The sequence below is a fragment of the Microtus ochrogaster genome, linkage group LG10 (assembly GCF_000317375.1).
Source record: "Microtus ochrogaster isolate Prairie Vole_2 linkage group LG10, MicOch1.0, whole genome shotgun sequence".
Taxonomy (NCBI): Eukaryota; Metazoa; Chordata; class Mammalia; order Rodentia; family Cricetidae; genus Microtus; species Microtus ochrogaster.
This window is the reverse complement of record NC_022035.1, coordinates 15,987,494-16,012,372: the sequence shown is the minus strand read 5'-3', so window position 1 is coordinate 16,012,372 and position 24,879 is coordinate 15,987,494. Positions and strand designations below refer to the sequence as shown.

The 24,879-nt window shown below is 37.3% G+C and overlaps 1 protein-coding gene across 2 annotated transcripts in view; it reads right to left on the bottom strand.

The window, feature by feature from the left end:
• Kcnd2 (potassium voltage-gated channel subfamily D member 2) overlaps positions 1-24,879 on the bottom strand; it is a 502,666-nt gene that overhangs the window by 92,733 nt on the left and 385,054 nt on the right. The window lies entirely within an intron of this gene.

Here is a 24,879-nt window from a genome sequence, read left to right as displayed (position 1 = left end):
ATATATATATATATATGTATTTCTCTCCCTGTGGGTACGTGCACATACGTTTAGGTGTCCACTTAGGCCAGAGATATTCGGTCCCCTAGAGGTGGAGTTACAGATGGTTGGGAGCTACCTGCTGCACACTGCAATGGCTAATCTTAGTTGCTTCACTTTCCAATTTCCCTTAATAGTGGTGGGATTATAGATATATGCTGCTGGGCTGGGCTTGACATGGATCCTGAGGGTATGCGCTCAGGTATTATACTTGCAAAAGAAAACCCACTGATCCACCTCCCTAGCTCAGATCAACTTACTTGTCTTTGATTTTTATAAACTCACAAGGAGGAAATTTAATCTCAGATCAATTATTGATCAATTATCTTATTTCCAAATGACACATCCTTTAATATTAGAGGAAGACACATTTTGATATCTTTCTCCCACCCCTTCTCCTTCTCTCTCTTTTCCTGCCTCTGTCTTTGTTGACAGAGGCTTCTCTGTCCCACCCAGTCCTGCAGTCATTCAGTCCCAAAGAAACCACACAGAGGTCTACATTAATTATAAACCAATTGGCGTAGTATATCAAGCTTCTTATTAACTCTTAAAACTTATACTAGCCCATAATTCTTGTCTGTGTTAGCCACGTGGCTTGGTATCTTTTTTTTTTTTTTTTTTCGTGAGGCAGGTACATCTTGCTTGCTCTGTGTCTGGTTTCCTTTCTGTCTAGGTGACAACTGCAGACTGAAACTTCCCTCTTCTCGGAATTCTCGTTATCCCTCCTTTACTTCCTTTCTGGCTACTGGCCAGTCAGTATTTATTTAAAATACAAAGGACAGGGTACAGACTATTGTCCCACAGCATATCATTCTCATTTTGTAACTAATTCCTTAATCATACTGTTGGACTATTCCATTATTTATCTTTTATACATTGTCTTATTACTTATGATAGATGTTTTTCTTCATTGCAAGGAATTTTGATAAGTATATTCATATTCCAAAAATTTAAAAAAATCCATAGAATTGTTTAAAAAAAACCAGCCTGAATGTGTTAGTAATGGCACACTTCACAGATAATAACACACACTAATGAAAGAGAGAGAGAAAGAAAGCACTAAATATATTGATCTAGCTGAGAGAGGAAGCTGTTTCTTGAGGTCTAGTCCTTATTTCTGCCATTAATTAGTTGTGTGTTATGGAGAGTCTCTTAATTCCGACTATTTTTTTTTCTCCAGAAGTAAGAGGGAGTTTAGGCCTAATCTATTTTCAGACCTTTTCTTCCTATGTAGCTCAAACTGTGCATCAGATATGTTTTCTTTTTTTTTTAACGAGGCACAGCCAATTTGCTATGAAACAACCACACTAATATAATTAGATGGCTTATTAACTTTTACTTCTATTAATATACTGTTAATAAAATTGACTTTTGAAATATTAGAACACAATTTACAGTGACTTTGTAAGACACATTAGTTAAGGTGTAAGAAGCACAGTAACTAAGACAGGCTATTATAGTCACATGGGTGATGGGTTCTATGTTTTGGGGTGCTGAGGAGTAGACTTACTATGCACTATGCTTCTATATCAAATTAATTAGGACTTTCAGAGACGATAATCAATGAAGACTTTTGGTAGTTTAAGGAATCATGGAAACTATCAAGATTGAAATGGAAAAAAAAAATCAGCCCAAAGTCATTCGTGTACAATGGAATCACTAAGCTGCTATTGTATCTTAGCAGCGCCCCCTATAGCATAGACGTGTCCTCACTTTCTAACTCTTATATTTTAGTTTATATATTAATTTATTTTAAAATTTTATAAACCCTATTATTAAGAAACATGGAAATCAATAAAAGCACCACACACAAAATTAACAGATACAAAGTCTATACCATGCAAAGGTCTTTCATAGTTTGGAATTTTATTTTAGAATAAAAGTTGTACAGCACACATAAAAAGCAATGTTTATGTTTATTCTTTGAGAAATTCATGCAATATGTTTTGATCATATTTTTCCTCTCTCCTCCAGCTCCCTTCCCAATCCTATTTCAGGTTCCTTTTCTCTCTTAAAAAACAAATGAAAAAATAAACAAGCAAACCGGGGTTCCAATTTATGAGGCTGACTACCCCTGAGCATGGAGCCCATGTGGTGTTTGGTGACAGACCCAGTGTTATTCCATTGAAGACAACTGATTTCTCCTAGCATTTCCAGTTGTGAGTACCTTCCTTAGTAAGGGGGGTTCAAGCCCTCTTTCTCCTTGATGCTTCTTGTGCATAAAGTACCCTAGGCTAGCACCATTTTTAATGAACCATTTGCCATTTAGGTTGTTACTTAAAATATGTATATCTCAGAAGCAGACCTAAATGTGTAAGGTGGAAAAAGAGCCTTTGAGCTGTTGACCCATAAGCCCAAACACATCTGAACAAATAAACGACTTGTATTTTGTCAGTAGAAAATGCACTTTAAAAACTGCTGTCTTTGGACTGGAAAAGTTGCTCAATGGGCAGAGTAGTTTCTTCTCTTTCCTATCGATAATACATAGCTGACCCATAATCACTTATTCTTTCCTCAGGAGATACCAGCACCTGCAATCATACAACAGGCACTCACACATACAGAGCATACACACGTACCACACATACCACACATACACTTCACACAGATACACACACACACACACACACACCACACAAATACACACACCACACAGCACACACATCACACACACTACACACACATACCACACACATATACATACACCACACAGCACACACACGACACACAATACCACACATATATAATACGCCACACACACATATCACACATACACAAAACATGTGTACAATAAATCTTTAAAAATTGTTCTTTACAGGAATCTGGTTGGTACCAGCAATGGTGCACATCCGCTGAGAAGAAAGCACAACTATTTCATTGTTTTCCCAATGCTGAGATAGCTGTACATTACTTCTGACTTCAAACAGTTTCTTCCTTCAGAAACTAATCTTAATACTTCCGTTTCTTCCATTTTTTTGCCAGCTAAAATGGAAGCCATGTGACCATTCGTAGAATTTGAATGGGGAAAGGCTTTCCTTGTGTGTTGTCATAGACTAAAAGTCCAGAAAATATGATGAGAAAGACAAGGCAAAGGTAAACATGGAGAGTGAGACAGATGAAAAATCAACACCAGCGATATGGGAAGACATTTAATTTTAGATAAAACCACAAGCCACAAATAGAAACCCTGTTTTCTAAGAAAAAAGGTATCTTGAATATATTATGTCTGAAAGTGCTTAGAAATCCAAACTACTTGGAGAAAAGGAAAGAAGCAGCTGGCAGTAAGAAGGGAAAGAAGCATGGCTTCAGGACAGAAGAAACAGGGTAGCCAATTGCATGGCATGGTTGCGGGAGTGACCATTCTTTAGGTTTCTCATGATTGCTTACGTGGTAACACAGAACCACTTGTCTGGCTGTGTTAAGTGGGTCACATATGGCTGTAGAAAGAAATACTTTGGACAGATTGTCATTGTGTCATGTCTAGATCACAAAACATTTTCATCAGTGTCCAATTAAATTTCCCAGGACCACACTTCTGTCTTTCTGAGTATACTGATTTCACGGTTCTTTTTGTTAGATGCCTACACTGGGGTAACTTTCCCATCTCACTCAAGTCTTTCCAAAAGAGAAGGACAGAGAACCTGCTAAGTGCCCAGAAAATTTATATTTTTTAGGTTTAAGATACCTTATTATCAGACATATAACCCTGTGTTATTGTCTCGTTTATGACGTGGCTATATGAGAGGCAGGTTTTTACAGCAGTAGGGCCCAGGGCTACTGCTATACTGCTATGTTCAATCTCTTTGCTTTGCTGTGAGGGTTGGAACTACTTCTGAGCTTATATCTGTTTTACTAAACCAATTTCCTGAGTCATTTAACAATGTATAACAAATGCCCTCTGAATGCTGATCATTGCAGTAGGCACAGAGAGACATTAAAGGCAGATATAGAACCCATAAAACATTTACAGGAATACAGAAAAGACCAACTTCATGGGGGGGGGGCGGAATGCTAGCAACACATAAAACAGCATAACTGTGAATCCATTCAATAAATATTCATTGTCTATCACTGTCCAGATACTGCTAACAACTGTGGATACAAACAGCCATAATGGAGTGTGATTCTAGCCTATCTATCAATCTAGACAGGATGAGGTACCAGGCAGTAAGAACAATTATGAGAGTGCAGAGTAATTGTCAGCAGAACATATTACTAGTCACAATAATTAGAAAGGGCAACACAGACACACACACACACACACACACACACACACACACACACACACACACACTCCCAGAACTAATGAACATGAAAAGGGACCTGGCTTGCTTATTTAACGAATGAGCATTTTTAGTAAAGAGAATCTAAAACCACCATGTGACAAGTGACTAAACTGTGATTTGTGCACCTTTATGAGAATGACAATCTAGTTGGATAGACAAAGTGGATGCACAAACACAGCTTCGCTATGATGTCTTTGATATATTTTATGATTATGACATTTAAGAGTATAGAACCTAAATTTCTTCATTTTTGGTACTCTGTTCTCTCTTAGGTATTTGGAAATTGATTTTTAAACAATTTGTCTTAGCAGTTTCTTTACTAAAGTGATCATTTGTATCTATAGCATCCACCTGTTTAGATCACCCAGGTTGTAATTGGAAGTATAATCTGGGTGCACAATCTGGACCTCAGAAAGGGAGCTGAATTCTTGTATGTGGTTAATGCATTTTTCTATTACAGTGGAATACAATGTCTCTGAAGTAGATGGTTCTTCCATGAGCAATGGCTATCTATCACTTCTTTCATAATCCATATCCCTTTTCTGTTTCCTAGGTGGAAATTACAGCCTATCATTTACAACACTTCATTCTAATTATGCTAAGCTTACTACTGCATTCTCTATGTCTGATATTCTCAGCTCATTACTTAGGCACAAATGCTTCTGTGTAGGATACCGGAAAGCTTTAGAAAAGAACACATTTATTTTGGAAACAACTGCACTATGTATGGTTTGGAAATTGTTATTTAATTGTAAACCTTTATACTTTTTTTGAACCTGACAGGTTATTTAGTTATTTATGTATTTATTTTTGTTACAAAGCCTGTGGAATAACATGGGGGTAATCTTATTTATGCAAGTAATAGAACTCGCTGTAGAGTCACAATTTTTGTTATAGAAAAACTTATGAGAACTTTTATTATAGAGAAGCCCTTGTGACTTTGGAATCATGACACATTCTTGAGTACCTGTGACTTCGGAATTACAATAAACGTTTCACTTTCTGTTTGTAAATTCTTGGTACATTGTTTAGCCTTCTCAGACACAATCAACAATTCTTGCTTCGTAGATATCCCTCGCAAACTTTTGGAATGTACTATTATTGCCCACTTAGTTCTCTTTTTAAAGAGACTGACCATTAAGAGAAGAGAAAAAAGTTAAAACATTTAACCTGCACTGAAACAGCTTTGTATTTAAAATATTAATATGTAGCCATACAATATATTTTATATGTTAAAAAATTTAGTGTACATGAAAAAAAAATTAGTGTACATGCTTAATGAAAAAGACAGATTTTGAGACAAAATTTTCTTTAAGGGAATTCATGCATTTGATCCTAGGATGCAATTTTGGTCTAAATAAATAAAAAGAATTGGCAATAGTCAGCTCTTATACAGCTACCAAGAGAGAAAAATCATTATAAATGGAGGCTTTCAAAAACACACACCCAGAAATATTTTAATTATATTCTTACTCGATAAAATATTTTTATTATATGAACTTAGTCTAGGCATCAAAGTCCCAGAAAACCACGAAGACAAAGTGACTGAAGTGCCCTAATCACGTTAGGGGCTGGGTTGGTAGTGGCTGGTTTCTCAGGTTACAGCTTAGGAGGCAGACATGAAAGCGCTGTGCTTTTGTTCATCTCATTTTTTCTCTTTTCCTTTTCCCCATTATGTTACGCTTCATAATGTAGAACACTGCTTAGCTTATCCTTTCCAGGAAACTTTTATAATTGGATTTTCAGTACCAAATGTTCAGAAAAAAATTAAATGTAAGAAGAAGGAATGTACTTAGAAAACACTTAATACATGTTATACTTGAATGGAACAGCTGGTGCTTGAGAAACCAATTTAATGATGCAGCCATGCTCTTAATAGTCATTTATTTGTTTCATGTAATCACATGGATACTAAGAAAAAAAAAGTGAAATGTTGAGGTTTTTATCAGTCATCCCGTTCTAACCACGGGACATTTCTTTGGAGGCGCTTCTTCAAACCCATACAGGCTTCCCATTGAAACAAGTTCTCTGGAAACAGGGACAGAGAGGCAGGGACATGGAGAAGGTTTCTATTGTCCTGTGGTTTTTACAGAATAGTCTGGATTCTAAGAGAGTGTCCATGGGGTTGGAATGTTTAGCTGGATATCCTGCCTGTCTGTCCCTAGGGCCTCTGGAGGGCAAAGGGTCTTTGGAATAGCCACTCCAGAGAGATCATCTTGTTTAATTTCCGCATATGTTCTTTTTGGGTTAAAGGATTTGCTGAGGGTGCCAAAATGACAGCCGCTGACATTAGATTTACACTGTTTCCACACAATTGGATTTGTTGAGTTAAATATCCAACTGCCCCCAACAAAGCCCTGAGAACATCAATGTGTTTTAAAGCCTCAGATAATGAGATAGTGAATTTTGATTGTAGAAATGGAATTCCTTAGCTCTCTCTATTGCCTTTCTATAGTCCTTCTATAAGAGGTATGGTCTATGTTAAACAAAACGTTTCAACACATTCCTCCACCAACCATTCTATGGTTAGGCAGCCTCTTTGAGAAGAAACCAAATTAAGGACTTACAGCAGGAACTATTAGTAGCAACTAAAAATTTTAGAACAAATCACAAACTTTCTTCCTCTTCTCAGACAGTTGTGAAGAATTTGTGGTAGAACTTTAGCTTGTACCATGGAAATTCATTTATGCAGATATAAATCACTTAAATATATGGAATTCTATAATGCTGCTAAATAAGATTTACAATGGCTCTTATGATTATGATGTATTTTCCTGCAACACAACCATTTAATGAAAGGGTTCAAGAACCCTATTGACATTTACTTTTTTTTATACAACATATTTATTAAGCTCAAATATAACATTCACATTAACATCAAGCACAGGTAAAATATGAAATTGCTAGAAAGGAATGATGACATATTTTAGGACTTTGATGGCGGTGCCAACATTTCATTTAGGATATTTATATGTGTCATCTAAAAAGCACAATAAATTTCCGTGAAGGCTCCATATATTATGGGATTTTTCATCAACACACACCACAGGGCAGGGTAAAACCACAGGGGGGGGAAGGAAGAAATAGTGCTGAATAATCAATCTTTGAAAGCATTCAGTGTTATTAAAAAAGCTACATTTAAATTACCCATGAGTCTGAAAACATGAATGTGTTGGAAGTGGTATGATCCATATGTGTAGATGAGAGAGTTTTATAGGAATGGTTATTTTACTTTAGATTTTTCTCAGTATTAAGATTATTTTGTCAACATCATGTTATTTGTGATATTAAGGATCTGATACAGGCTTCGCCACTGAAATGATGGGAAAGCCATCTGTGTGGAATCAGCAGCTTTCCTTTGCCAGTATTTAGCCACTGCTATCACTAGCAAAAGCCCAATTTCAAGGATAGTTCAGTGGACATGGTAAGGCAGGTAAACTTTGCAGTGTGAAGAAAGGGTAGTTGGATGAGCCATTCATGACACCTACATGCTGCTGAATGTGGCCATCGAGTTGGTTTGGCTTTTTCCAAGAATAAACTGAATTTATAAGAATTAGCATGAATCTACAAAATCCACTATGGCTCAGGACTTGAAAATGTGCAACCGCAATAGAATCAATAGAAGCCGGCTGGGCCATTGATGCCTTCAGGGGTGGTGATGGACTGCTCCTTGCTAGGATTGTGAGTATGCTATTCTAAACTGAAGAGAGAGTGGGAGAGTGATGGGAAGAAGAAGCAAACATCTTCTTCGCTATATAAAACCAGCAAGGGGGTCCTCAACCTTGTTCTCTGGCTTATAAAAATGATCACACTGAAAGTGAGCAGTTACTAAGACTCCACCATAAGCATGTTCGCTGGTCCACACTTCCTCTCCCTTTACCTCTATTTTCTCTATGAGTAAGGCAAAAAAGGCCAACAGAATTTTCTAGAGTCTACATATCTTATTAATATCCTTAACCTTACTGTGGCACCTCTCTCCAAGATTTATTCAGGAATACTAAGGTATGTGTGAACGCTTGCAGGAGGCTGATGTGCCAAAGGAAAACCTCTGTATAGAATACATAGCAGGAGCCAGACATGGTGTTGTATATTTATACTCCCAGCATTTGTTAGCCAGAGTCTAGAGGATTGCTGTGGACTTAAGGGAAGCTTGGCCCACAAGTTCTTGGCTCGCATGAATTATGGTGTGATATCCCACTTCAAATGAAACCAAACCAAACAAAAGCAAAAGCAAAAAATAAGTGGACTTTAAAATAAATTCAAGAAAAATCATTAAAACAGCAATCTGTGAAAGTGATAATCTATACATATATAAATATATATTTTACTTTACATCCCTTTCTGTTTCTGTCTCTCCCTCATTACATCTTCAAACGCACAAGCCTTATCTCCCAATAATAAGCATGCATATGAATAATCTCTAAATCTGTAATACTTCCAGAGATTTTTAATTTCCATAAAATCCTAGAGCAGGTACAATGCACCTGCTGGGTAGAAACACTGTTTTGATTTCCAGAAAGGCATTTTCATCTTTTGAAGAAAAGAGAGAAGCGTGAAAGCCTTCTGAGTGTGAAGTACTATTTACAAATGGGTACTTGGTTATCAATGCAGATTTATACATATGTTATCTTAACTCCCTTGTTGGCAGAAATGTCACCCTCTGTTCAAGGATGTTATTTTAGGGCTCATGAGACATCTAATCTTTGAGGAAATACTTTGGTAAACCAAATATATACTTATTTAACACAAATCCATATACCTACGATAGACAAAAATCTCCTTTAGCAAATTTATAAAGGAAATATATAGACCTTGGGAAACACATTTGTGGGTTATTGGATTTGACACTGAGCACAGGTAGAGTCCCTAATTTTTCTTGTTTTGACAAAATTCTCGACTCTGTGACTTTGGGGTAGAGAGGTCTACTTTACCTCCTTGTTGCAGAGAGGGACATCCATCATTATGAGGGTGATACAGTAAAGGTCTCAGTCCATGGCAGTGTGAGTGGTAAGGGACAGCTCTTCACATTCTGTTGGATCAGAAAACAGGGTCCTCCAGTCTGCAGTAGTGTCTGGCTGTCAGCCATGTTTAGTGATAATCTCTCCAAGCCAGGAGCTACTTTTCAGATGCTCTACAGTTTCGTCAAACACTACAAGCTGGGGACCAAATGTGAAAGGTTTGTCATCTAAACTGTGACAGTATCTGTCTTTTGTTTGGCTGCTGGTTCAGTGTTTCCCATAGATAAAGAATCTCTGGAAACTCATATAAAGTGATAGTCACAGAACATCCCCACCGAAGATGATTTACAGCTTCTTACGACTTTGTTTTGAATCTTACATGGATACTAAGAAGAGAGACAAAAGTGGCTCATGAAAACTTTAACACACACCTGAGAAAAGAGTCTGATTCTCTACGTGAGTAACAAACTCTCTGCTCTGACCTGCAAAGGACTGTAGCTAGTCTTCCTTTATATCACTTTAATAGTCAAGGTAAGTTCTTAATTTTAGACATATCGTTTCCTGGTTTGTCTTTACTCTTTCTTATCTTGATGTTATTCTTTTCAGGATGCTTCCACTGCTGACTTCTTCATACTTGATTTTAACGTTGAGGTAGGCATTCGATTGAGTTCACCTTTCCAAATGTCCAGGAAAAGCCACATAAGACCTAATCTCTTCAAGCTAGGTCTTAGACCCCTGAGATGGTTATGATATGTGCCAGACTACTGATAAGGATAAGGGTACTTCAAGCTCTAAAGTCATCTTTAGATTTGAAGAGCACATTTCCCGTATCTGACTTAGTAAAAATTCACCCGAGATGGATAGCTTTTTCACCTCAACAGCGATGAAATCAAGTTAATCTACTTATCCACACCAAAAATAGGCACTGAGAAACCCTGAGAAATTGTTGCCTTAGGTTAACACTGGTATCAATGATAGGCAGAAATAAAATCTATTCTGTGCTAACATAGTAGTGGATGTTCATGAAATAATTACCTAAGAGTTATCACTCCTTGAATGGATGACTGCCACTCAATTGCTAAAATATACCCCTAAAAAAAGTCAAGCATGTCAAACATGAATACTATATTAACATAATTTCTATCCTGGTTCTGCCTGTATCTGACCACTAGCTCAAATTCATGACCTCTTCTGCTTTAATTGATATTACACATATGACATCACAATAGAACCCTTAAAGTTCATTTTCTATTGTTCCTATGGATATGTGTTTAGAGCTTACCACTTGATACGGGGTAAGTTAATTCTTACAGAAATCTGATTCTTCTTCTCTTAGCAGCCATTGATTGCTTCATCTATGGGTTGGACTTTATAAATTTTTTGGGCAAGTTTTCATATCAGTTGGTGTTCTGTTATGCAAGCTTTGTATAAGCAAGAATATTGTTGAGATTTCTTTTTTTTTATTGAGAAAAGGAAAAAAAAAGTATCCGCCTCCTCTCAGCCTCCCATTTCCCTCCCCCTCCTCCCACCCTTCTCTCCCTCCCCCCACTCCTCTCCCCCTCCCACTCCAGTCCAAAGAGCAGTCAGGGTTCCCTGCCCTGTGGAAAGTCCAAGGTCCTCCCCCCTCCTTCCATGTCTAAGAAGGTGAACATCCAAACTGGCTAGGCTCCCACAAAACCAGAACATGTCGTAGGATCAAAACCCCGAGCCATTGTCCTTGGCTTCTCATCAGCCCTCATTGTTCGCCATGTTCAGAGAGTCCGGTTTTATCCCATGCTTTCTCAGTCACAGTCCAGCTGGCCTTGGTGAGCTCCCAATAGATCAGCCCCATTGTCTCAGTGGGTGGGTGCGCCCCTCATGGTCCTGACTTCCTTGTTCATGTTCTCCCTCCTTCTGCTTCTCATTGGGACCTTGGGAGATCAGACCAGTGCTCCAGTGTGGGTCTCTGTCTCTATCTCCATCCATCACCAGATGAAGGTTCTATGGTGGTATGCAAGATATTTGTCAGTATTGCCATAGGATAGGGTCATTTCAAATACTGTTGAGATTTCATAGATACAACTTACCTGTTATGTCTAGAGGACACAATTATTGTAGCAGGTACTCATGGTCCCTGATTCTTAAAATGTCTTGTTCCCTTGTCCATGATGTTTCCAGAAATGCTCTTACAGGGGTTGCATTTTCAATATAGCATTCTGGGCTGACCAACTCATGGCACTTATTGCCTGAAGTTTGACCATGAAGTTTTTTATCTACGCAATATTCTCCACTGATTGTAAAGGGAGCATTTTTGATGAGGGGTGAGAGTTACGTTTATCTGTAGCATCATGAGAGCTAGTTCTCAGGGAGGAGGCTTTCAGGTCAGTTCTAGCTAAATCCCTACAATTACTGTGACAACAGTTTGTGGTGTCTTCAGAAATAGGGTATTACCTTCATGTTCTAGAAGGCAGCCAAAGGCAATTGCGGTAGCTTATATTGTTTGAGAGTCTCTTGGGCCCTCTTGATCTGACCAACTAAATACAACCTTAAAACAACAACAAAAGACAGAATGTATTTCAAATGCAGGCTTAGAGGAACCTGAGTTTGAACTGATTCGAAAGACTTCTCCCTGAAACTAACTTTCATTGTACCAGAAGATGCCAGGCAAGCTCCCAAAGGAGGCAAGCAGCCTACAGTCCTACCCAGGTTTGATGCCTGTGAATCACAACAATTGACATGGAACAATAATCCCCTGGTGCACTAGTGGCATGCACACCTTGGTGATAACCAACAGCTCTCCAATTGTACTTAAGACCCACTCAAAAAGAGGGAAATTATACCTGGCATTGGAAACCTATTGAACAAACCAAAGCTACAGACGTCAAGGACCTTGAAGGAGAACATACATCATTCTCTTTACTAAACAAGCACAATCCTTAACTACATTCTAAATATCTGTCCTTATACCCACAGATAACTATCGTCCTCATGGCTCAACTACTCAACTACTTTTTGCCACTAATGGAGACCATTATAGAAAATTACAACCAATCAAAATGTAGATTTGTAGAGGTCCGTTCCAACAGATACATGCAGAAGAGGGAAAGGAAAGAATGTGAGAGTCAGAGTAACAAGAAGTTTGATATAAGACATTCTATCTGTCATTCTCTTCTAGGAATGGCAGAAGCTACACAGTAAACTAGTAAACCTCAGTACCTTCCAGATTGTGGGAATTAGACAGACTCCCCTAAGCCTCACATCTAGAAACTATCTTTGACACTATTTCGTGTTTTGAAACCCGATTCAACTTTTCATCAAGTCTCCTACATCTAGACTTTTTATTATTAACATACCTGCCTAGGTGTAAACTGAACAAGGCCAACCATAATAGAAATGCTATTGGGCACGGGAGAAAGCCCAGGATGCTCCAACAGTACAGAAAGAACTGCAGGAAACTAAGGAATGGTGAGAATGGGAGAAACAGCCTTCTACAGGGAAGAGCATAGGAGTTTTGGTTATCCAAAACAAAATGGGCTGCCTTTAAAACATACATGAAAGTACATTATGAAGACTAAGCACGTTGTATTTAAGTACATTGGAATATATATGTAAATACACGCACACACACACACACACACACACACACACACACACACATATATATATATATGTATGTCACAGTTAATAAAAAAAATGAGGCTATGAATCTGAAAGCACAAACAGGGGTTTGGAAGTAGCAAAGGAAAGTGGAGATTGATTTAATTACATTATAATCTCCCAAAATAAATAAATATATAAATACTTATTTTTTTTTTAAAAAATGAGTAAGCATAGTATTGTAAAAGTCTATTATCAATTTCAAATCTATTTCCAGCCTAATACCCTCATTGTACAAAGGATATTGTCATCTTTATATTTCAGTACTAAAGAGTGTTTTGATTTACTCAGTAAGGAAGAAATAAAAAAGACCCCGAACTCTTGATACAAAGCATTCATTTAAAAATTTTTACTCTGCTCTACAAATTAAGGGGGGAAAGAAACAAAAATCAAAACATCAACAAACCCCACTACCTTCCAGTCTATGGGACTTAGAATTTCCTGAACCTCACACTCAGATAAAATATTATAACACTTCTATATTTTGAGATATGATCCAACTATGCATCAAGTCTCCTTCTTCTAAACTCTGGATTCTAAACAACACATCCCTATAGATTAACAGGACTGCTTACTTCTCAGGGGTGCAGTGAGAGAAACAATGTTTTTCTATTACAGAAGAAAAATATCATGCACACATGTTGAATAAAATTAGACCCAGACCTTGAGCCTGGATGAGGATCTTACTCTTTCTAGGTTACTTATCTATGCAGAGGAATCACACTGTTGGAATTCTTTAGGCCCAGATTTCCTGGTCATAGTTATGCATGTTGCTTACTTACTTATAAAGACATAGTCCATACAGGACAAGTGCAATGATGCTACAAGCAGATTGTAGAATTGTGTTCTTTCTGCTTAGGTATCCTGAGAAATGCATATTCTTTTATGTCCTTTTTGTTTATGTTCATTCAAATGACTTCCTTTTTAGGGCAGTTTGCAGACACCTCTGTTGTTCATATATTTCTGTTGTTAAGACATGTTGCTAAGGCTTATCAAGTTGCATTATTTTGTAGTCAAAGTTTCAAATATGGGGGAGTTCAGTTCCCTCATAATGAAAAGAAGTGCAGCTTCATCTGGTAATAAGGAGAATATTGGCAAACACAGCAAAATCTTCTAGTTAATCACAAATTTTAACCACCATCTAGTTGACATGTGCCTGCTGTGCTAATTGCTTCATTACTTAATTATGCAAAAAGTAATAGCATCCACAGCAAACACAGCACATGAAGCATTATTAAAACACAAAGAAACACGTTCCACATTCTTTAGTGCAAATATAAATATTTCATAATGAGGAAAAACACTTTTATATAACAGTAATGAAAATTCTGCAGTTAGCTTGAGTTCTTTCAAGTAAGTCTTTTCAGTACTATTACGTCCCATGACCTCTGCTGTCTGTGATTAGAACTGTAGATTTTGCTCTGACACCCAGATCTCTAAAAGTGAGGGGGTTTGCTTCATTTCTTTCAGAGCCCTGTTATATATTCTTTTCTTATTGCATAATTGTTGATGACTCTGCAGATGTTAACTAAAACAGTAAGCGAAAAAGAGAGTGAGTAAATGAACAAATAAATACAACCCATCAATCTATTGTCAGATGCAGAATTAGAAAGGATGTCAAGGAACCGCTTTACTGAGACAAAAAGATAGTATGTCCTGGAGAAGGTGGGCAACAGTTATGCTTGTAGTACTTACAGCAATCCAGAGCTAGTTTTTATATAAATATTCCTAGCCCAGGACAAATAGATAAGTATTGTTGGTTAACACTAGCCAATTCTATTACTTTAAATACTTTTAAAAGTCTTATCCCTTTAAATGTTTTAAAAAGAGTTATTCCTGAGAAGCTGGACATAGTGGCCTTTACCTGCAATCCTAGCACCCAAGAAGATGACAGAGTATCTTGGTTGTCAGGCACATCTGTGCTACATAGTAAGATGCTGGCTCAAGGCAGAAAAAGAAATCATATGAAAATGAAACATTAAAGAAGGAATCTTTTTGAAAGTTTAACACTGAAATAGGTTCAGCTTTCTTGTTTGGTGCTTTCCTCAAAGTCAAAACAGTATTGTGGTCTTGCAGCCTCCTTTACCATATATAGCTTTTAAATTAATACGTTGAACAATTCATAGGCATTCTTGAAGGTCAAATAGTTGAAATTATTAAAGACATTCCAGGACTTTTATGACTCTCAGCACAATTTACAATAAGAGATTCTCAGATTCAATACTTGTACATTCAGAAGCATGCCTTAAGTACCTATAAGTGCCTACATCTCAATTTTGAGACAATAACAAGCACTCATCTGGTTGCAAGATTTCTGTCATATGTTAGTCTTTCCCATTTTGATAGCCCGCCGTCCCCCATTTCCTTCATATCCACCATTAGTGTGCAGTTCTAATAATGCTCTCAGTATTTTATTGCATTTCTAGGTAAAGATATTTAGTACTATCCCACATCAGTACGTGCATGAGAAGATGAAGCATCACCCATAATCTGTGCATAATATTCCTAATGTTTCCGAGAAGAAACAGTTCAATTGTTCAAGCCAATAGCATGCTTAGTATTGTTGCTTTATCCATTCACCCATCCACTCATCTGTTTGTTACACGAGTCCAGTCTTAGACGTTAGGACCTTTATTGATGACCTTCTACACATCAGGTTTCACACTAGAAACCAGGGCTGCAGCTGTGAAAGAGATAGAACAAGCTCACACAGCAAAACAACTAAAGTAGGTTTCCCTTCAGGATCCATGACCTCTCTAGGCATAGGTTTTTGGCTACATTTATACTACTAGGCGTGAATCTCCTCCTGCAGTGCAAGGATCAAATCTAATCAGAAAGTGATTGGCTGACCCCCAAAACAGCTGATATGTGCTGATGTCCATACTGATCAGAGTAGGCAGAGGGGTTTATGCAGAGACTGCTAACTCTTCAAAGTGCAGAGAATCGGTAACGATGAGCATGCAGCTGCAGATAAGACATATAGATCAACCTCTTCTATCCCAGGTTGAGGGAACACTGCAAGGGAGGGGTCAGAAGGAGGCAGCATGGAGCAGAGCACTGTAAAAGCAATCTTCAGAATACAGCCATAATGTTGCACACACTAACCCAGAGAGGCTGTGGTGGCTAAGCAAGACATAAACACAATGATGCTAATTCACATTTTATTGCATCTGAGACCCTAGCCAACTACGAAACTGTTGGCAGTTGGTAGCTGCTGAGAGATGAAGAGTTATTTTTCTTTAAGACTGTGACTACTTGTAGGTTGTGTAAACTCAAGTGGTAATCCTCATATATGTGCACATTTAGACTCAGGGTCACAGTTAATAAAGAGCATGAAGTTGAAAAGGGGTAGTGTTGGGTAGCCTAAAAGGAATCTGATCAACCTACTCCTGGACCCAGCAATACCACTCTTGGGAATATACCCAAGAGAGGCCTAAAAGGAATCTGAAGCGGGGCTAGTGTTTGGTGGATTTGATTAAGATACATTGTGCATGTATGAAAAATTTAAAGAATAAAAACAAAATAAAAGAGTAAAATATCATATAATAAGAAATATAATTTCTTGTGTGTTTTCAGAGGAAAGCAAAAGGAATTGAAAAGCAAAAGGAATTCGCAACAGGATTAGACTGAATTAAGGAACTGACAAAAGATTTTGGGAGGGAAATGGAGTGAGTAAGCAGGCTTGGAGCACCAGGGGGAATCATGCAAATGAAGAAAAGGTAAAAATGTTCCAGGAAAAGGAAGTGACATAATGTGACTAAGACTTGAATAGTGGAGAGATATGAGGCAGGACTCAGTAGACTCCAGGATGACAACATCTGGAGGGCAATCTAAGAGAGTAGCCCAAGGTGAGGTTAGCTTCCAGAGGAGAAAGAGTAAACTATCTTCACGATATTGAACCTCACCTTAAGTCTGGTGAGGGGCTATTTCAGGATTTAGAAATTAGCATGGTATTTGCTTCTGCAGTTGCAAAACTTCGCCTGGTTCCAAAGTAAAAAGAAAAAAAACAAAACAAAAAAAGAAACAACAGAGGAGCAAGAGATCAAAGAAAACACAAGAAATACCTTGAATTTCACAGGCATCAAGAAGAATGGATGTGCCAAAGAGAAAACATCCTGGAGGGCTAAGCAGCAGACAGACCTCCAACAGGCTGGAGGTAGGCAGGGGATGGCAGACAAGTTGGGGAAGTCACAGGTATAGCTCTCGAGATTCTGCGCTAAGTACAGTGTCCATGCGGTAACAAGTCCTGGGCTCACAAATATGTACATGAAGGTATTTAGTGTCGGTTGTAATTAGTATGTGTTTGTGACATTCATGTCTTATGTCAAGACAACAAACTGTTGTCAGAATACCAGTGATTGTCAAACAACATTGCAGAATCCTTATATTGACTTTTCAAAAGTCTCAACATGTTTTCAGACATAAACCCATACACAAAATTTGGATGTAGAAAGGCATTAGCATGAATATTTTATTCAATAAATATTTGTTCATTGAATCTCTACAAGCAACTAAAGCTCAAAACACTAAAAAATGTTTCTTGCCTAAGGTTTTAATATGAGCATAGATTTGCAGTTTCAGGTTTTATATGCTATTGATTAGATCAATAGTGGTACTATCTAGAATGAGATCCGATAAATGCCTGTGAAGTCATGGTGATATTATGATTCTTAGAACTTTTGACATTTTCATGACCATAGCTTCCTTGTTTTAGGCAAAATTCATTTTTCTTATATTAAATAATTTCAAAATACCTGCCTCAGACTTCAAGTTTTTGTTGTTCTAGTCAAATTAAATCTTAGTTTATTCTCTAAGGAGCACATACACCTGATCTTTTCCCCTTTTATCCATTTATTATATGTTTTAAATGAAAATATAATTACATCCCTTTTCTTCTTCCAGCCACGCTTCTTTCCTTCTACCAGGTTCTCCCCAATCCTCTACCTCCAACTCCTTCAATGTCCCCCTGACTGATAGCCTTTTCCAACAGTATTACTGTTATACATGCACATATATGCATAGATATATTGATACATGCTGATGCATCTGTTATTGCTGTTTGTGTGTATAGGGTGTCAAGGCTGACCACTTTGTATTGGATAGCCAAGCGTGGAATCCATTGTTGGGAGAGGCTAACTCTTCTTCATTCACTTGACTGTACTTGCTAATCCAGGCATGTGATCCCATGAGATTTTAACCCCTTTAGTGTTAGCATATTGATAATATTGCTATTATTCAAATCTTGGTTATGCAGTCATTTTTTTAGGAGAGATTGTTTCACTGTAGACTTCCTGAACACAAATGTAAAAATCCTCAAAAACATATGAGCAAACAGAATGCAAGCACATATTAAAAAGATAATCGATCCTGATCAACTTGGCTTTATCCTGGAAATGCACGGTTGGTTCAACATACACAATAAATCATATAAATTGACTTAAAATTAACTAGTCATCTCAATAGATTCCCTTCTCCTCTGATATGCTGTGACTCCTTTCCCTTTGGTAAGGAACAAGCTTCTATCCTGGTTCTCTTTAAGTACTGAAAGTTTATTTGATCATACTGCAAAAAAAATTAGTAACTTTATTTCTTACTTATTTTATTTTAATTTAACTGACAAGGTTCTGGTACATAGCCCATGATGGCCTTGTCATCCTCATGTCTCAGCCTTTTGAATATTGGGATGTCATGTGTGAGCTATGATGCCAAGTTCATATTTTATAAAGTCAGGCAATAGTACTAGGCTTTCTTATTTATAAAATAAATAATGAATTCATAGTAGCAAAATATTTTGAGGACGTAGCTATGGAATTAAACTCTCCTTGTTCCAATCCTGGGTCTACTATAAACAAATGATTTTAAATGAACACATAAGCTTTTTAAACTTCTATTTCTTCATCCCTAAAACAAGAAATAATAACAATAGTTGAGTTTTGGTGGATGGATAAATATGATAATCATCATAAAGTTATGAAAATGAGAATTGGGATGAATTAATAAGGGTTACATATTCTTGTTCTGTTGCATGGAGGCCGCTTGTTGATTCCTGACTGCTTAGCCCATGAAATAATCACACAGAAATCACTGCTTAGTCCATTAACCCTAGCTTCTTATTGACTAACTCTTACATAATAATTTAAACCCATCTCTATTAATCTGTGTATCGCCACATGGCTATGGCTTACCAGCTAAAGTTCTGGTGTCTGTCTCCCACAGGGCTACATGGCATCTCTCTGACTCCGCCCTCTTTCTCCCAGCATACAGCCTAGCTTTTCCTGCTTAGCTATGTTCTGCCCTTGGCATAGGCTCAAAGCAGTTCTTTATTCATTCAGCAATAAAAGCAACACAGAGACAGAAGACCTCCCACACTATTGTTCAAAGAAATAGTATATCTTTTCCCAAATACTTATTGGTCCTTCTGGATCACCCTTTAGGTGCTAGAGTTAGACTTGATTTCCCTTCTTATGAAGACATTGTAAAGTAAGGTTATATCTGATACTATGACCACTGATCAATGCTTGAAATGCAATTTTCTCTCAGTGTAAAGAGCTACTTTAAGTGGGTCCATCTCTTTTATATCTACATGCCACCTTTGCGTAAGCAGAAAATGCTAACCAGTATCACCATTCAACAAATATGTATACTAAGTGATAAAAATACAATAATCAATAGTGACAATTACAAATAAAACAAATATCGTTAGCTATAGCTATTAAATCCTTACTTTCTCTAAAAGGTTCAGAGACATGCCTCTGAAAATGAAATAGCAATAATTCATAATTTTACATGTGCGACTTGTCATGGGTAATCAAGCCTCAAACTTGATTTATTATCTTTCTTGTAGCTTGACTCATAGTAAAGATTGCACCAGTTTTTAATGCTGTCCTTCTACCAAGATCAGACATACACCATAGTTCAGTGTTGACTTTTGTCGGTTACCAAGCAGTCTTTAAACATATCTTTGAAAATAGACTCTAGACAGCCAATGGGCAGATTTTACTTCCAATTGGGAGTCTCTTTACTCTCCAAAGCTCCACTAAAGGAGCAGAACAACACATACACACGGTTCTTCATAGTGCAACCTGACCCCTCCATGGAGTGCTCCAGGTTTAGGAACTGGTAAACATGATCTTGTCATGTTCTGAGGGGTTAGTGGCTTAATTTATGGATTGTGCTCATTGGACACAATGATTCACTTATTATCATTAGTGCCTTCAATTACCATTTTGCTACCCATGGTCAACTACAGTAAAGATGTTCATACTTGTCTTGATTTTTTGAAAGAAACTGTATTCACATAATGGGTACCATTATTAATTTTTATTTTCTTGAAAATGAATTTTTTTCCTGCTTGCCATATATTCCGACAATGGTTTCCTCTCTCCCTACTCATCCCAGTTTCTTCCCACCTATCCTCCCATCTGGATCTATTCCCACTCTATCTCTTATGAGAAAACAAACAGGCATCTAAGAAATAATAATACAATAACATAACTAAAAAATAAAAAAAAATCAGATTATGACAAACAACAAAATTAGACAAAGAACCAAAGCAAAGCAACAAAAAAATGGATATAGATGCAGAGATCTATGTATTCACACACACAGGAATGCAATAAAAGTCCCAAAACAGAAACCATAATGAATATGCAAAGGACCTGTGAGTTTTAAAAAAAAATCCCCAATTTAACATCATGAGACAAAGAACCTACAAAGACGCTGTTGAATTAATTTTGTGTTGATAACTTACTGGGCTTGGGGACTAACTTAAGAGTGCTTTGTTTTCCCAGTGAGACTCCCTCAAAGAAAAACTAATTTTTTTCAGTTGCAAGTGGCTATCAATTTGAGATATCCTTCTAGTTAGAGATGAGGGCATGTGTCTATTTCTCTGCTCAACTCTAGGGCTCCATTTAGTTCAGACATGTGCAGTCCCTGCCTTGGTCTCTGTGAATTCATGTGTGCACTAGTTCTTTGGTGTCTAGAAGACCCAGATTCCTTGGTGGTGACCATCACCTCTGGCTCTTTCACTCTTTCCACTTCATCCAGAGAGTTATCTCCCTGAACCCTGATGGAAGGGATTTAATGAAGATATCTTTTTGGGGGGTTGAGTATTTAAAACACTCTGCACATTGTCTGGCTGTGGGTCTCTATGCTTGTTTCCATCTGCTGAAGGAGGAGCCTTCTCTGATGATGGCTGAGCAAGAGACAGATCAGTGACTATTACAGACTCTCATTAGGAGTAATTTTCTTGCTATGTATTTCTTCCCTTAGCAGAAGAGTGGTATTTGGTTTTCCCTTAGCTCTCCAGTTATCTAGTGTCAGGCTGTTGACCACCCAAGCAGTGTCAGCTTGGCTCTTATCTCATGGAGTTGGCCTTAACTCAAATCAAATATAGGTTGGTTACTTCTCCAAGCTTTGAGCCACACTATTGCACCAGTATATCACCAATGTAGGTCTCTCTTGTAGGTCCCTCTTGTAGAGGGGTCTGTACCTGGGTTGACATTTACCTTTCTACTTTGGTAGCATGCAGACTGCCTTCCTATGTCATAAATACATGTCTGTAGGGGTGAAGTGCATTACACTCTCATAGTTGTTCTTACTAACCACTCATTGCTGTTAACCTCTTTCTAGAACTAATTTATAGACTGAACTTCATCACTGGTATTTATGTGTAGGATAGACATAGTCATAGTTTATTCATCTCATGGTTTTGGTATCCTTGGGGATATTAGAACATATTCCTGGTGGGTAAGTACTTTATTTCACAAACACAAAACAGTCATAGTGATGGAAATGTGTGCACTCTAAGTTTGTTCACATCTTTCTGTGTGATTGAGAAAGATCACTCCACATCCGTCATAAGAGATCTACTCAAAATGGCCCTTCCACTCTTCACCTAATTCTAGAGAGAGACATTTCCTTACTCTGAATGATGCATACTTCACCTCACAGGAGGGTGGTGACTTACAGGTGCTGTCTATGTCTTACAAAAACCATTTTCTTCAACTCCAGTTTCTTAGGTGTGGGGTATATACAAACAAAAGACAGAATTGTTTATATCCTGGAGGTGAGTCCTTGTTTGCTACTATTCAGCATAGGTGTATATATGTTCCTGAATTACAGTCTAATGATAGGAAATTCCAAAGTGACGAGATATTCTGTATCATCTTATTTTTTTAGAAATAGAAAATTGAGACACTTTAATTGCAGATGCTGTGCTATGAATACTTTATATTTACTGGAATTGTTATTTTCTTTTTTTCTTTATTTATTTTTGCATCTAAGTGACCAGCAGGAAGGAACTGTGTAAGACTTACACCAGAAACAACCCTATTGTAATCAGCCTTTATTCTAGTTGAAGGATGTAATGATCCACATGGCATCCACAGGCAGAACTGAATAGCTAGCACCCTTCTTGCTTCACTCTGACCTCATTCAAGATCAGCTCTCCTGGTTGTCTTTAGGCCAAGGGTTATCTGCATCTTGGGATATTGCACCTCAATCTTGACACCTGGTCTCTCCATAACAGTGACAGCTGAATCCCCATTCTCCTATAGTGCAAAGCCACCTGTGGTCTCCTACAAGCTTCTTCCACTTCTGTCTCCAACTTGAGGTGAATTTTGATAGAAGGGAGGGAGCTTGATCCTAGGGTTGAGAGTCAAGTTGTAAAGGTTCATTTCTGGCTGTGAGCTCATACAATCTTTAGGGAGTTTTCATCTTCGGGGACTCAAGGCAAGGGTGGCCTAAGTACTATGATGGATTCTTTGGCAGTATCCTAGGGCGTCCAAACAGTGCTGCAAATCAGTCTAGAAAAAACACTGTGTACTTATTTTCTAATCATTTAGAAATCATGCTATGTCCTGGGGAGGTTATAAAATACATGGAAACCCATTTAGCCTCCAAGGGAATAGAGGTCTTGGAGAGAATAATGACAAGAACTTGAAATTTTGTTTGGAACTTTGACATCGTGAATTCAGACAATATCTGGATGATTTCACTTTGGGAGGCCACAGCATCATGAATACATAAATAAAGAAGAACAAATCTTACCACACAGAGCATCTATCATTTTAAACTTCTTATGCTATTGCTTAGAATTTATCAAAATGTAGAAGGTGAATTTATATAATGAAAAACCTATAATACTTAGGTTAAATAGAGAACATCAAACTATATATACTATATAATTTTATTATCAGTTGATAGGATCACACATATATAGAATTGCTTTAGTTTTAGATATAAAAGGCAATCTATGCAATGGAATATACAGTGCAAACAACATTAATATAGAATGCTAAATTCATAAAATAATAAATAAGCCATTTGAGAAAGCAATGCGTCCAGTAGAACGCACAATTTTATTCCTTGCCAGAGGAAAGCCTCTAATGTTGATTCCTCTTTGTATCACCCTGCAAAGTGAAAAATGCTTATAGAAAGTCTTGCATGTTTAATAGGAACTTTCTCATGTGCATTATTTTAAGACTTTGCACAGTAATGAGCTTCGATAACTTAAGCTTTGACTTTAAAAATCACCAGCATTTAAACTGCAGCCCCATGACTAAAGGCTGGACTACTTCATACATTATATTCATGTCTTAGTCCCAGATAAATACCCTGTCATCTCAAGAATATTTGCATAAATATTGAATGCATAATCAGTCCTTAACTCCACAAAAGCAGTATTTTGTGAGAAACCTATGTGTGACATAATGTTACCTGAGTGGAAAAGATCAAAATGTTCTCTTGACAGAATCTGCAACATTCCTCAATATGCTAGGTGTTCATTGCCTTTGCTATCAACAGCTTTGGGAGCAGTTGTTAAAAAAACATTTAATCTCTTTTAAACTGCAGCTCCTCAAGGCTGATGTGATCACTAAACCAAAGATTTTCTAATTTACAGATTTAGTTAGCAGATGCAGTTAACACTCTGCTTACAACATTAACAGGCACAGATACCTAATTTTAATTTCTTCCTTAAAAGATTATAGGAGGATGCTTCTGGCAAGAATAATTTTCATATTAACACAACGGCAATTCAAAATGAGAAACTTTAACTTAGATGTGCTAAAACTCCAAGGAAAACACACTATGAAAAGAATATGGCTTACTAGCCCTTAAGCAGAGATAACACAATTTCCTCATCCTTCTAATAGGTTGAGAATTACCTAAATATGTAAGCAATAAAAACAAAATTGGCTTGCATGTTATGAATATATATATATATTGAGTTATGTTTCTTGTTTTAAATTGTGTGTGTAATGTGTTTTGTGTGTATTTGTAAATGCTGGAACTGAAGTTATAGGCAGTTGTGAGTTCCCTGCCATGGTTTCAGGGAACTGATTTTGGTCCTTTGCAAGAGCAGTATGCAGCCCTAACTGCTGAACCTTCTCTTCGGCTTTTGGATATTTTTGTTGCTTGATTGTTTTCTTTAAAAAAAAAAAGTATTAATAGTAAGCTGTTTTTAAGTAAAATAAAATCTGTACCATTTCTCTACCATTGAAATGGATTTAGTCAAATCACAGCTAGATTGTGTAAATGATGAACATAAAATTTGGGATAGCATGGGAGAGAAGTAGATATTTTTATGAATAAAAGAAATACAACATCAAGTTTGACTCTTCACTCTCTGCATTATGATTCCATTTTGTGTCATATTCTTTTTTTATAATAAATCAGTGCCTTGGTCATTCCAAATGCTAACAAGTTTCTGTTCACTGAAGAGCAGTTGCTTCTGTGTAATGGGATCAATACTGTTTGGGCTTGCCACATTATTGTACAATTATTATATTATGAATTGTTATCTCGGCATCATTCAGTGTTGATCCATGGAAGATACGTGGATCATCTCTTTGAGACTTATTCCTAGCATGGGATAAAACCGGACTCTCTGAACATGGCGGACAATGAGGGCTGATGAGAAGCCAAGGACAATGGCATTGGGTTTTGATCCTACTTCA